Genomic DNA, 13,960 nt, shown 5'->3' on the forward strand with positions numbered 1-13,960 from the left:
ATCACTTTGCTGTACAGCAGAAATTAACAGCATATTGTAAATCAACTATACTTCAATTAAAAAAAAGAAAAGGAATTTAAAACTTAAAAAGAAGACAAATTGTAAGACTGAAAACCATAAAACTCTTAGAAGAAAATAGGAAAAAAGCTCCTTGACATGGGTCTTGGCAATGATTGTTTGGATGTGACACCTAAAGCAAGTGAAATACATCAAAACAAACAAGTGAAACTACAAACTGAAAAGTTTCTGCACAACAAAAGAAATGATCAACAAAATAAAATGACACTACAGAATCGGAAAAAAATATCTGCAATTCATATATCTGATAAGGGACTAAATCTGAAATATACAAATAACTCACACAACTCAATAGCAAAACCAAAATAAAACAAATACAGTTGACCCTTGAGCAACATGGGCATTAGGGGCATCAACTCTCCGAGCAGTCAAAAATCCAAGTTTAACTTTATAGTCAGCCCTCCTTCTCCTCAGTTCCACATCTGAGGATTCAACCAACCACAGATTATGCAGCACTGTATTTACCATTGACAAAAACCCACGCATAAGTGGACATTTATAGTTCAAACCCGTGTTGTTCAAGGGTCATTATAATCCAATTAAAAAATGGGCAAAGGACATGAATTAACATTTTTCCAAAGAAGATATAAAAATGGCCAACAGGTATAGGAAAAGGTACTCAACATCACTAATCATCAGGGAAATGCAAATCAAAACAACAAGATATCACTTTATACCTGGTAGAATGGCTATCATCAAAAAGACAAAGATAACAAATGCTGTCAAGGATGTGGAGAAAAGGGAACCCTTGTGTACTGCCGGTGGCATGGTAAATTGGTACAGCCATTATGGAAAAAAATATGGAGGTTGCCCAAAAAATTAAAAATAGAAATACTATATGATTCAGCTATACTATTTCTGGGAATATATACAAAGGAAATGAAATACTATGTCACAGAGATATTTGCACCCCCATGTCCACTGCGGCATTATTTACAATAGCCAAGACATGTATACAACCTAAGTGTCCATCAACAGATGAATGGATAAAGAAGTAGTGGTATATACACAGTGGAATATTATTCAGCCATAAAAAGGAAGGAAATCTTGAGATTTGCAACAACATGGATGGACCTTGAGGGCATTATGCTAAGTGAAATAAGTCAGTCAGAGAAAGACAAATACTGTATAATCTCACTTATATGTGGAATCTTTTAAAAAATAAAAACTCATAGAGAAAAAGATCAGATTTGTGGTTACCAGAGGTTGGGTGTGGGGGAATTGGATGAAAGCGGTCAAAAGGTACAAACTCCCAGTTATAAGATAAATCAGTACTGGGGATGTAATGTACAACTTGATAACTACAGTTAACACTGCTTTATAGTATGTGTGGAAATTTTTAAAAGAGTAGATCATCACAAGGAAAAACCATTTTTTCCTTTTCTTTAAATCTGTATGGATGATGGACATTAAACTTATTATGGTAATCATTTCACAAGATGTGAGAGTCAGTGCTGTACACTTTAAACTTACATAGTGCTGTATGTCGATTATATTTCAATAAAACTGTATGTCAATTACATTTCAATAAAACTGTCAATTATATTTTCAATAAAAAGTATTTACTTCAATAAAAGAAATAAATAATTTTATTTATTTCTTGAAATAAAATTTCAAGAAAAATTGAGAAAAAGACACTATCCACAGAGTAAAAAGGCAGCCCACAGAATGGGAGAAAGTATTTGTAACATATATCTGATAAGGAATTAATATCCAGAATATATGGAGAACTCCTAAACTCAACAAGAAAATAATTGATTCAAAAAAGGACAAAGGACTTGAATAAACATTTTTACATAGATGATACACAAATGGCCAAGAAACACATGAAAAGATGCTCAACATCACTAATCAGAATTAAATATAAATCAAAACTACAATGAGATATCACCTTACATCCACTGTGATGGCTACTATCAAATAAACAGAAAACAAGTGTCAGAAAGTACATGGAGAAATTGGAAACCTTGTGCACTATCGGTGGGAATGCAAAAGCTACAGCCACTGTGGAAAACAGTGTGGCAGTTCCTCAAACAATTAAAAGTAGGATTACCATATGATCTAGCAATCCCACTACTGCGTATATACCCAAAAGAACTAAAAGCAGGTTTTTAAGAGATATTTTTACACCCATGTTCACAGCAGCGTTACTCACAATAGCTAAAACATGGAAGTAACCCAAGTGTCCATCACTAAATGAAGGGATAGGCAAAACGCAGTATATGCATATAAAGGAATTTTTTTTTTTTTTCGGCTGTGCTGCGCGGCTGGCGGGATCTTAGTTCCCCAACCAGGGATTGAACCCGGGTCCCCGGCAGTGCAAGTGCAGAGTCCTAACCACTGGACCACCAGAGAATTCCCCATATAATAGAATATTATTGAGCCTTAAAAAGGAAAGAAATCCTGACACATATGACTACATGGTTGAACCTTGAGGACATTTATGTTAAATGAACTAAGCCAGTCACAAAAAGACAAATAATGTTTGATTCCACTTATGTGACATATCTAGAGTAGTCAAAACCATAAAGACACAAATTGTATGGTGGTTACCAGGGGTTGGGACGAGCAGAGAATGGGCAGATGTTGCTTAATGGGCATAAAGTTTCAGATTCACAAGATGAAAAGATTTATGGGGATGGATGGTAGTGATGGCTGCACAACAATGTGAATGTATTTAAGACCATTAAACTTTACATGTTAAAATGGGTAAGATGCCTATAGGCTACCATTTTCGATTATTTTTAGTAATTTTCTCTCTGTTTGCCTCCATGCCTGATTAATGTGTTCATAATCCTATTTCTTGATCTGACAATTTGCTACTTCATCTGTTGACTAGCTGTTATGGTAAATAAGGATTTATTTAGTTCTTTGTACCTTTTCTCCTGCCCTCATCCTTCCAGTAGAGTTATATCTCAGTTTTTTGCTAAATCAAGCAGCCTGTGTTTACATTATTAATACCATAAAAATATTGTTTCCTGCAAAGCTAAGTTTATACCTTTCTTACATACTTACTGTTTTTTCTGAGATCAATAATTGCCTGGTTTGTTTATTGGTTTGTTTCCAATGTATCTATTCTTAATTTTTTACACACTCCACTATATCTGTTACGTACCTACTAATACAATTTTCAAATATCGAACTCTGAGATATTCCAAACGTTCAACCCATTTGGAAACCGATGCCCTTCACGTCTCCATCCTCCTGCTGTGATCTGGACTAGTTATTCTCTGAGGTCTGCTATACAGCTGGTATTCTAGAACATGGCATCATCCTTGACTACTTTCTTTCACACTACATCCAGTCTGCAGACAAATCTACTGCCTCTACCTTCAAAATGTATCCAGAATCTGATCTCCTTTCTCAACCTCCTCTGCTACCATCCTGCCCAAGCCACCATCAGCTCTCACCCAAACGACTGAAAGTATCTCCTTAATCCTTCCACCCAACCCCCTTTGGCCTGCACTCCACACTATAGCCTTTAACAACATAGCTCAAATCATGTCTCATGTATTTATAGTGAAGTGTAAATAAAGAAAGGAGCTATGTACTGTTGGAAAAAGAAAATGGGTAAGATGGTAAATTTTACGAGTATTCTAACACAATAAAAGAAATGTGGGACTTCCCTGGTTGCACAGTGGTTAAGAATCCTCCTGCCGGGCTTCCCTGGTGGCGCAGTGGTTAAGAATCTGCCTGCCAATGCAGGGCACACGGGTTCGAGCCCTGGTCTGGGAAGATCCCACATGCCGCGGAGCCGGCTAGGCCTGTGAGCCACAACTACTGAGCCTGCACGTCTGGAGCCTGTGCTCCACAACGGGAGAGGCCACGACAGTGAGAGGCCTGCACACTGCGATGAAGAGTGGCCCCCGCTCGCCACAACTGGAGAAAGCCCTCGCACAGAAACGAAGATCCAACACAGCCAAAAATAAATAAATAAATAAAAATTTTGAAAAATGAATCCTCCTGCCAACGCAGGGGACACGGATTCGATCCCTAGTCCGCGAAGATCCCGCGTGCCGTGGAGCAACTAAGCCCGTGCGCCACAACTACTGAAGCCCGCATACCCTAGAGCCCACATGCCGCAACTACTGAACCTACGTGCCACAACTATTGAAGCCCGCGCACTCTAGGGCCTGCATGCCGCAGCTACTAAGCCCATGTGCTGCTACTACTGAAGCCCGCACGCCTAGAGCCCATGCTCCAAAACAAGAGAAGCCACTACAATGAGAAGCCCATGCACCACAACGAAGAGTAGACCCTGCTCGCCGCAACTAGAGAAAGCCCGCACGCAGCAACAATGACTCAACACAGCCAAAAAAAAAAAACATTAAAAAAACAAAATGTGAAGTGGAGTGTTTTCCTTAGAAGTACTTCTAGGACCACCCTCCTAGTCAGCAACCAGCAAGCCCCCAAACATTTATGGCCCATTTGGGTACCACTGTTCTATATGCAGGGGATCCTGAGAGAAGGACAGGGCCCTTGTGCTTGAGCAGCTCATAGACAAGTAGGAAAGGAGGCACGGAGATGGTTGGACCACTGCAGAGCATCTGTCGTCTGCTATTCAGACCTACAAAACCTGGAGAACAGAGCAGGAAACTTAATTCTGCCTCCTCAGTGTCCTGCTCGTACAGTGTCCCAGCCAGGGCCCACCCCACAGCCAACGTCCAGACCCACTACACACAAATGGCCCTTCTGCAACAGCATCTGACGTAGGTACCTGCCCCGATGTAGACCCTGCCCCGGGCCCAGTCTGGGTAAGTTTCTCCTGGTGGCAGAATCTTAATTCCTCCTTGGAGCAGTACCTCCCTCTTTAAAGGAGCTCCAGGCAGAAGTCTGGGGAGTCGGGGGGCTGTTTTTCAGTGATTCACCCACTAGGCTGCGGCTACAAAATCCCCAGAAGTTTCCTTTAGTTAACAAAGCGACTGGATGGATACACCATGCCTAACCTTGTTTACTGCATATCTACTAGAAAGTATAGAGTTTCAAAGAAACAAGTTTGATGCTTAATTAGAATTAGCCCGTGTCCTTATGAATGTAAATTGGTACAGCCACTATGGAGAACAGTATGGAGGTTCCTTAAGAAACTAAAAATAGAGCTACCATATGATCCAGCAATCCCACGCCGGAGCATATATCCAGAGAAAAACATGGTTCAAAAGGATACATGCACCCCAATGTTCACTGCAACGTTGTTTACAATAGTCAAGACATGGAAGCAACCTAAATGTTCATTTACAGAGGAATGGATAAAGATAATGTGGTACACATATACAATGGAATACTACTCAGCCATTAAAAAGAATGAAATAATGCCATTTGCAGCAACATGGGTGGACCTGGAGATTATCATACTAAGTGAAGTAAGTCAGACAGAGAAAGACAAATATCATATGATATCACTTAAATGCAGAATCTAAAAAAGTGATATAAATGAACTTATTTACAAAGCAGAAACAGAGTCACAGACTTAGAGAATGAACTTATGGTTACCAGGGGGAAGGGTGGGGGAGAGGGATAGATTGGGAGTTTGGGACTGAGATGTACACACTGCTATATTTAAAATATATAACTAATAAGGACCTACTATATAGCACAAGGAACTCTGCTCAATATTCTGTATAAACCTAAATGGGGGGCTTCCCTGGTGGTGCAGTGGTTGAGAATCTGCCTGCCAATGCAGGGGACACGGGTTCGAGCCCTGGTCTGGGAAGATCCCACATGCCGCGGAGCAACTGGGCCCGTGAGCCACAATTACTGAGCCTGCGCATCTGAAGCCTGTGCTCCGCAACAAGAGAGGCCGCGATAGTGAGAGGCCCGCGCACCGCGATGAAGAGTGGCCCCCGCTTGCCGCAACTAGAGAAAGCCCTCGCACAGAAACGAAGACCCAACACAGCCATAAATAAATAAATAAACAAATAAATAAATAATTTTTAAAAACCCTAAATGGGAAAAGAATTTGGAAAAGAATAGACACATGTACATGTATAACTGAATCACTTTGCTGTACACCTGAAACTAACACAACACTGTTAATCAACTACATTCCAATATAAAATAAAAATTTTTTAAAAAGAACATAAAAGGGGGGAAAAAAGAACTACCCCTCTTAGGGGGGCGTCAGTTCCCAATATTGAGGGGAGACCCACCCCCTTGCTGCCGACCTGGCCTCCCTGCAGACAGCGCTGCTCTGTTGGAGGGGGCTGTTGAATCCCTCTCCCCTCTCTCCTCCGCACAGTTTCTGGAAGGGTCTCTAAGCTTCCTCTGAGCCCAGCTGTGGGTTATTAACAGGGGCAGGTGGTAATAAGACTTTACAGCGAAGCATGCACTCTTCAGTTGTTATCAAACATGACAGCAAATAAACCAAATGCCACCTTCAGGCTGTGAATCTGGGCCTCAAGAACCAAGTTTTGTGGGACGACCCAAGTTGGCTGTATGATGGCCGGGACCAGATTTCCTGTGGACAGTGCTACACACCTCTGTGCTGCGATTTCACCATCCCGACTCCAAAATGATGCTCCCCCGGAAGGTCCTCGTCAGGGCTTCGAAATCTGAGGAACCCCGAGGCCGAGTGGCAAGAGCACAGGATCAGGACCAGCTCCGTGTTGAAAGGAAGTGATTTTGGTCAAGTCACCTCTTCCCTCTTGAGACTTCAGTTTCCTCACTTGTAAAACAGCTAATATTTATTTAACTTTTCACATTTTAATTGTGGTTTAAAAAAAACATAAAATTTATCATCTTAATCATTTTTAAATGTATAGTTCAACAGTGTTAAGCATTTTTCCATTGTTGTGCAACCAATCTCCAGAACTTTTTCATTGTGCAAAACTGCAACTCTATACCCACTAACCCAATTCCCATTCTCCCCTCCTCCCCAGCCCCTGGCAACCACCATTCTACTTTCTATTTCTATAAATTTGACTACTGTGGATTCCCTCATATAAGTAGGATCATACAGTATTTGTCTCTTTGTGATTGGTTTATTTCACTTAGAAAAATGTCCTCAAGGTTCATCCATGTTGTAGCATATGTCAGAATTTCCTTCCTTTTTAAGGCTGAATAATATTCCTTTGTATGTATATACCATATTTTGTTTATCCATTCAACCACTGATGGACACTTGGGTTGCTTCCACCTTTTGGCTATTGTGAGTAATGCTGCTGTGAACGCAAGGGTACAAATATCTCTTTGAGATCCTTCTTTCAGTTCCTTTGGACATAGACCCAGAAGTGAGGTTGCTGGATCACAGGATGATTCTAATTTTTGAAGAACCACCACAGTGTTTTCCATGGAGGCTGCACGATTTTACATTCCCACCAACAGTGAACAAGGGTTCCAATTTCTCTACAACAGGGGTCTCCAACCCTCAGGCCACAGACCGGTACTGGTCCGTGGCCTGTTAGGAGCCAGACCGCAGAGTAGGAGGTGAGTGGTGGGCGAGCGAGCGAAGCTTCATCTGTATTTACAGCCACTCCCTATCACTCGCATTACTACCTGAGCTCCGCCTGCTGTCAGATCAGCAGTGGCATTAGATTCTCATAGGAGCGTGAAACCTACTGTGAACTGCGCATGCAAGGGATCTAGGTTGTGCGCTCCTTATGATAATCTAATGCTTGATGATCTGAGGTGGAGCTGAGGCCGTGATGCTAGAGCTGGGGAGTGGCTGCAAATACAGATTATCATTAGCAGAGAGGTTTGAATGCACAGAGACCATAATAAATCAACTGCTTGCAGACTCATATCAAAACCCTATCAGGGAGTAGCAAGGGACAATTAAGCTGCATCTGGTGGCAGGCTTTATAGTAGAAAGTGAGTTGATGTACTTCAGTTGTACAGCTGCATCTGGTGGCAGGCTTTAAGTCAGAATCCGATGCTTATTTTAGTCTGCGTGTGGCCCACCCATTATTTTATTTACCACCTCTGTCCGCGCCTTTTTCCCGCACTGCACACTTGTCTCAGTCACAGTTTTGGTAAGTCCACAAGCTAACCCTAGCCAAAATGAGTAAAAAAACAAATGTCTCTGGAGAGCATCTTTGAAAAGGGGGAAAGACCCAATGATGAGACAGCAGAAGACTCTAAGACTGCCAACAAAAAGAAAGCTTCATTTAAAAGAAAATACCAAGAGTCCTACTTAAATTACAGGTTCATTGCAACAGGTGATTCACATTCTCCAAGCCTGCTTTGTACAATATGTGGTGACCGGCTATCCAACGAAGCCATGAAACCTTCAAAACTGCTTTGCCACATGTAGACTAAGCACCCTGAATTAAAAGACAAGCCTTTGGAGTTTTTCAAAAGAAAAAGAAACGTGAACAGAAGCAATTATTGAAGGCCACCACTTCAGCAAATGTGTCTGCACTGAGAGCATCATTCTTAGTGGCTAACTGCATTGCTAAAGCTAAGAAGACCTTTACTATTGGTGAAGAGTTGATCCCGCCTGCAGCTATGGACATTTGTTGTGAACTTTTAGGAGAGACTGCAGTTCGAAAGATGGCATGTGTTCCTCTTTCGGCTAGCACCGTAACTAGACGAATTGATGAAATAGCAGAGGATATTGAGGCACAATTGTTAGAGACGATTAATGGGTCACTGTGGTACGTGATTCAGGTTGACGAGTCTACCAATGTTGACAACAAGGCAACAATGCTTGTTTCTGTGCGATGTATTTTTCAGGAGGACGTGCATGAGGATATGGTATGTGTACTTTTGTTGCCAACCAACACCACAGCTGCAGAATTATTCAAGTCTTTGAACGATTACATATCAGGAAAACTGAATTGGTCACTTTGTGTCGGTATGTGCACGGACGGAGCAGCTGCCATGACTGGACGGCTTTCTGGTTTCACCACTCCAGTCAAAGAGGTCGCTTCTGAATGTGAGTCTATGCACTGTGTCATCCATAGAGAAATGCTGGCTAGCCGAAAAATGTCACCTGAACTTAACAACGTTTTACAGGATGTGATTAAAATTATCAACCACATTAAAGTACATGCCCTTAACTCACATCTGTTCACACAGCTCTGTGAGGAGATGGATGCAGAGCACACACGTCTTCTCTTATACACAGAAGTGAGATGGCTTTCTAAAGGTAGATCACTGGCCAGAGTTTCTGACTTATGACAGCCGCTCCAGAAATTTCTTTTATTTTTTTTAAAGATCTTATATATTTAGACTGCGCTGGGTCTTAGTTGTGGCATGCGGGCTTCTTAGTTACGGCATGCATGCGGGATCTAGTTCCCCACCCAGGGATCTAACTCAGACCCCCTGTACTGGGAGAGCGGAGTCTCACCCACTGGACCACCAGGGAAGTCCCATCCAGAGATTTCTTTTAGAAAAATAGTCACCACTGGCAGCACATTTCAGTGACACAGAATGGGTCACAAAACTTGCTTACTTGTGTGACATATTCAACCTGCTCGATGAACTCAATCTGTCACTTCAGGGGAGAAGACAACTGTGCTCAAGTCGGCAGATAACGTGGTGCCTTCAAAACCAAACTGGAATTGTGGGGGCGATGAGTGAACACTGGGATTTTTGACATGTTTCAAACATTAGCAGAGATTTTGAAAGAGACTGAGCCAGGGCCTTCTTTCTCCCAGCTGGTGCACGATCACCTATCTCAGCTTTCAGAAGAGCTTGAGCATTACTTCCCAACCACGAAAGACTCCCAAATTGGGAAGGAACGGATCCGCGACCCATTTGTGAATAAGCCAGGTGAATCGACTTTGTCCGTGCTAGAAGATGATCAACTGCTTGAGATCTCAAATGACGGTGGCCTTAAAGGTATGTTTGAGACAATTTCAAATCTCCATATGTTCTGGATTAAAGTCAAGGTGGACTATCCTGAGACTGCCACAACTTACATTTATAACAGCATCCTATCCAACATCCTATCTTTGTGAAGCAGGGTTTTCTGCAGTGACAGCAACCAAAACGAGATTACGGAGTAGACTGGACCTAAGCAACACACTGCGGGTGTCACTGTCTCCCATCACCCCCAGATGGGACCATCCAGTTGCAGGAAAACAAGCTCAGGGCTCCTACTGATTCTGCATTATGGTGAGTTGTATAATTATTTCATTATATATTACAATGTAATAATAATAGAAATAAAGTGCACAGTAAATGCAATGAGCTTGAATCATCCCGAAACCACCCCCTTCCCCCATCCATGGAAAAACTGTCTTCCACAAAACCGGTCCCTGGTGCCAAAAAGGTTGGGGACCACTGCTCTACAGCCTCACCAAAACTTGCTATTCTCTGGGTTTTTTGATTAGCAGCCATCCTTACGATTATGAGGTGATATTTCATTGTGGTTTTGACTTGCATTTCCCTAATGTTTAGTGATGTTGAGCATCTTTTCATATGCTCATTGGCCTTTTGCATATCATCACTGGAGAAATGTCTATTCAAGTCCTTTCCCTATTTTTTATTCTGGTTATTTGGTTTTTTTGCTGTTGAGTAATAATAGCTTACATTTATTTCGCTCACATTATAGTGTAGAAACCATGCTCAGGACCAAACTAAGACAGGCAGTACCCTGGCAGGCTAACACTCTGGTGTCATTTCAAACTCATAGTCTTTTTTTTTTGAAGTATAGTTGATTTACAACATTGTGTTACTTTCAAGTATACAGCAAAGTGATTCAAGTTATATTTTCTTTTTATTTTCCATTACAGGTTATTATAAGATATTGAATATTATTCCTTATGTTATACAGTAAATCCTTGTTGCTTATCTATTTAATATATAGTGGTTTGTTAATCCCATACTCCTAATTTATCCCTCCCCCTCTTTTCCCCTTTGGTAACCATAAGTTTGTTTTCTATGTCTGTGAGTCTGTTTCTGTTTTGTAAATAGATTCATTTATATTATTTTTTAGATTCCACATATAAGTGATATCATATTTGTCTTTCTCTGATTTACTTCACTTAGTATGATATTTTCTAGGTCCATCCATATTGCTGCAAATGGCAATATTTCATGCTTTCTTATGGCTGAGTAATATTCCATTGTGTATATATACCACATCTTCTTTATCCATCCATTTATGGACACTTAGGTTGCTTCCATGTCTTGTCTATAGTAAACAGTGCTGCTATGAACACTGGGGTGCATGTACCTTTTCCAATTAGAGTTCAAATCCATAGTCTTTAAATATTTGCTAAACACTTACTTGGAGGGAAGAGGAACAAGGAGAAACTGATTTCCTGTTATTAAAACTTATATATATGGATGCAGCATTATTCACAATAGTCAAGACATGGAAACAACCTAAGTGTCCATTGATGAATGAATAAAGAAGATGTGTTGTATATATACAATGGAATATTATTCAGCCATGAGAAAGAAAGATATCCTGCCATTTATGACACGGATGGACCTTGAGGGCATTATACTAAGTGAGATAAATCAGACAGAGGAAAACAAATATTCTATGATACAACTCATACATGGAATCTAAAAAAGGCAAACACATAGAAACAGAGTGGCAATTACCAGGGGCTGTGAGGTGGGGGAAATGGGGAGATGTTGTTAAAGGATACAGACCTGCAACTAGAAGAGAAGTAAGTTCTGGAAATCTAATGCACAGCATAGTGATTACAGTCAACAGCACTGTATTATAAACTTCAAGGTTGCTAAGAGACTAGATCTTAAATGTGCTCACCACAAAAAATAGTTATGTGCCAATAGAGGTGTTAGCCAGTGCTAACTGTGGTAATTCTATTGCAATATGTAAATGTTTCAAATCAACATGTTGTACACCTTAAACTTACACAATGTTATAAATCAACTATATCTCAATTTTTTTTTTTAATATGTAGAAACAGATCCACTAATTCATCCCTACTGGCCACAGTCTGAACAAAAAGATTTTGGTTTGGTTCTTTTTGTTTGTTTTATAAAATCGTTCCAACTTTTCTGAAATTCTTGTTCTCCCTTCAGTTTTTGTCTCTGATCTCCAAACCAGATAAATTCTTGGGAGGCATATTAAAGGGCTTAGGATTTTGATAATGAAATGAATCACTCCTTCCCAATAAACAGCATCAAGCCAAGCATTACTCAGTCTTGCAGTTTCAGCTGAGTGCCCTGCCAACTTTCAGCTGATGGAGACAGAGACTCCGTACAAGTGCTGGAAAACTCTCACAAGATAGGTGGGTGCTAGCAAGCAAAGCTTTCCATCTCCTCTTGTGGGTGCTGGATCAATTTGCATTTCAAGTTATATAAGGAGACATCTGCAGAGACCTGAGTGGCCTGACAGATACTGCTGATTTACCGAAGTGATTTTTTAATTAGGAAATATTTGTAAGATACACATAAGTGTAGAAAGTAATGATACCCATGTACCCATCACTAAGCATAAACAGGTGGTGACATTTTTCATTTTGAAGAAATAAAATGTTTCAGGGGAATTCGCTGGCTGTCCAGTAGTTAGGACTCCTTGCTTCCACAGCAAGGGGCAGAGGTTCCATCCCTGGTCAGGGAACTAAGATCCTGCAAGCTGAACAGCGAAGGAAGGAAGGGAGGGAAATGTTTCAGATACAACTGAAGTTCCACATCTTTTCCCTGACCGTCCCTCCTCAGAGGTACCTATTATCCTGGAGTTAGTGCATGTCATTCCGGTGAATGATTTTGTTTTCACTGTGTACTTATCTACAAACAATCTAGGTTATTGCTTTGGGTGTCTGTAAGTTTCACATAAATGATAGCTATGTGGCCATCTGTCACTATTTTGGCTGCTCAGTGTCTGAGGCCCCTTCCCAGGAGGAGGAAGAGTCCCTTCACCATGAAAGCTAAAAGGCCAGCGGGCTGCCCTCACAGCTTGGGACAGGCCTGTGACCACACGAGGGTCTGCAATCAGACCACAGCCCCTGACAGCAATGGCAGTGCTGACCAAACGGCCTGGGGCTCGGCTGTAGCCACACAATTTGGTCCTGGATCTCAGTCCTTCAGCTCTCCTGCTGATTCTGTGAACTACCATTATCCTCCCAATGAATCCTTTTTCTGCTTAAGTGAGAAGCATTTACTTTACTTACCGTTAAGAACCTGATTGAAAATGATACTTTTGCAACTCACTTTTTTCATTCAACTTTTTTTTTCAGACTCAAATTAATGTAATTGAAGGGCAGCAGAATATGCCACTCCAAAACATGCCACTTTGGCATATTGATATTTTGAATTAAAGGTACTTGAGAAACAGGAGGACAGGCCGACCCTCCTTTGCCTCCCTGAACTGTACTATAGATCTCTGAGGCTTTGCTCATTTTGCTTCATTCTTTCCTCTTTCTGTTCCTTATACTGATAATCTCAGTTGAACTCTCTCCAAATTTTCTGGTTCTTTTGCCTGCTCAAATATTTTGTTGAGCCCCTCTAGTGAATTTTTCATCTCAATTATTGTACTTTTTAACTTCAGAGTTTCTATTTGGTTCTTTATTATAATTTGTATCTTTGTTGATATTCCCTATTTAGTGAGATATTGCTCTCATATTTTCACTTAGTTCTTTATTTCCAATTTTTTTAAGTTTATGTCTTTTTTTAAATTGAGGCATAATCAACATATAATATTATGTTAGTTTCAGGTATACAACATGATTCAATATTTGTATATATTGCAAAACGATCACCACAATAAGTCTAGTTAACATCTGGCACCATACACAGTTACAATTAGTGCCATTGGTGTAGTGGTAGGTATCATGCAAGATTCCCATAGTTACAATTTTTCTTGTGATTAGAACTTTTAAGATCTACTCTTAGCAATTTTCAAATATGCAATACAGTATCAATTATAGTGACCATGCTGTACATTATATCCCCATGACTTGTTTATTTTATAACTGGATGTTTGTATCTTTTGATTCCCTTCACTCATTTCACCCACCCT

General features: G+C 40.7%; 1 long non-coding RNA gene across 22 annotated transcripts in view; it reads right to left on the minus strand.

The window, feature by feature from the left end:
- Positions 1 to 13,960, minus strand: part of LOC309637690 — a 192,617-nt gene that overhangs the window by 89,683 nt on the left and 88,974 nt on the right. For 2 of the 22 annotated variants that reach the window (XR_014250733.1, XR_014250738.1), the window contains exon 5: positions 6,553 to 6,626. The exons of the other annotated variants lie outside the window; for them this stretch is intronic. This is a non-coding gene — a long non-coding RNA (uncharacterized lncRNA). The remainder of the gene's footprint in view (positions 1 to 6,552; positions 6,627 to 13,960) is intronic. 22 annotated transcript variants of the gene reach the window in all.

The sequence above is a fragment of the Balaenoptera physalus genome, assembly GCF_965194825.1.
Source record: "Balaenoptera physalus genome assembly, chromosome: 11".
NCBI lineage: Eukaryota > Metazoa > Chordata > Mammalia > Artiodactyla > Balaenopteridae > Balaenoptera > Balaenoptera physalus.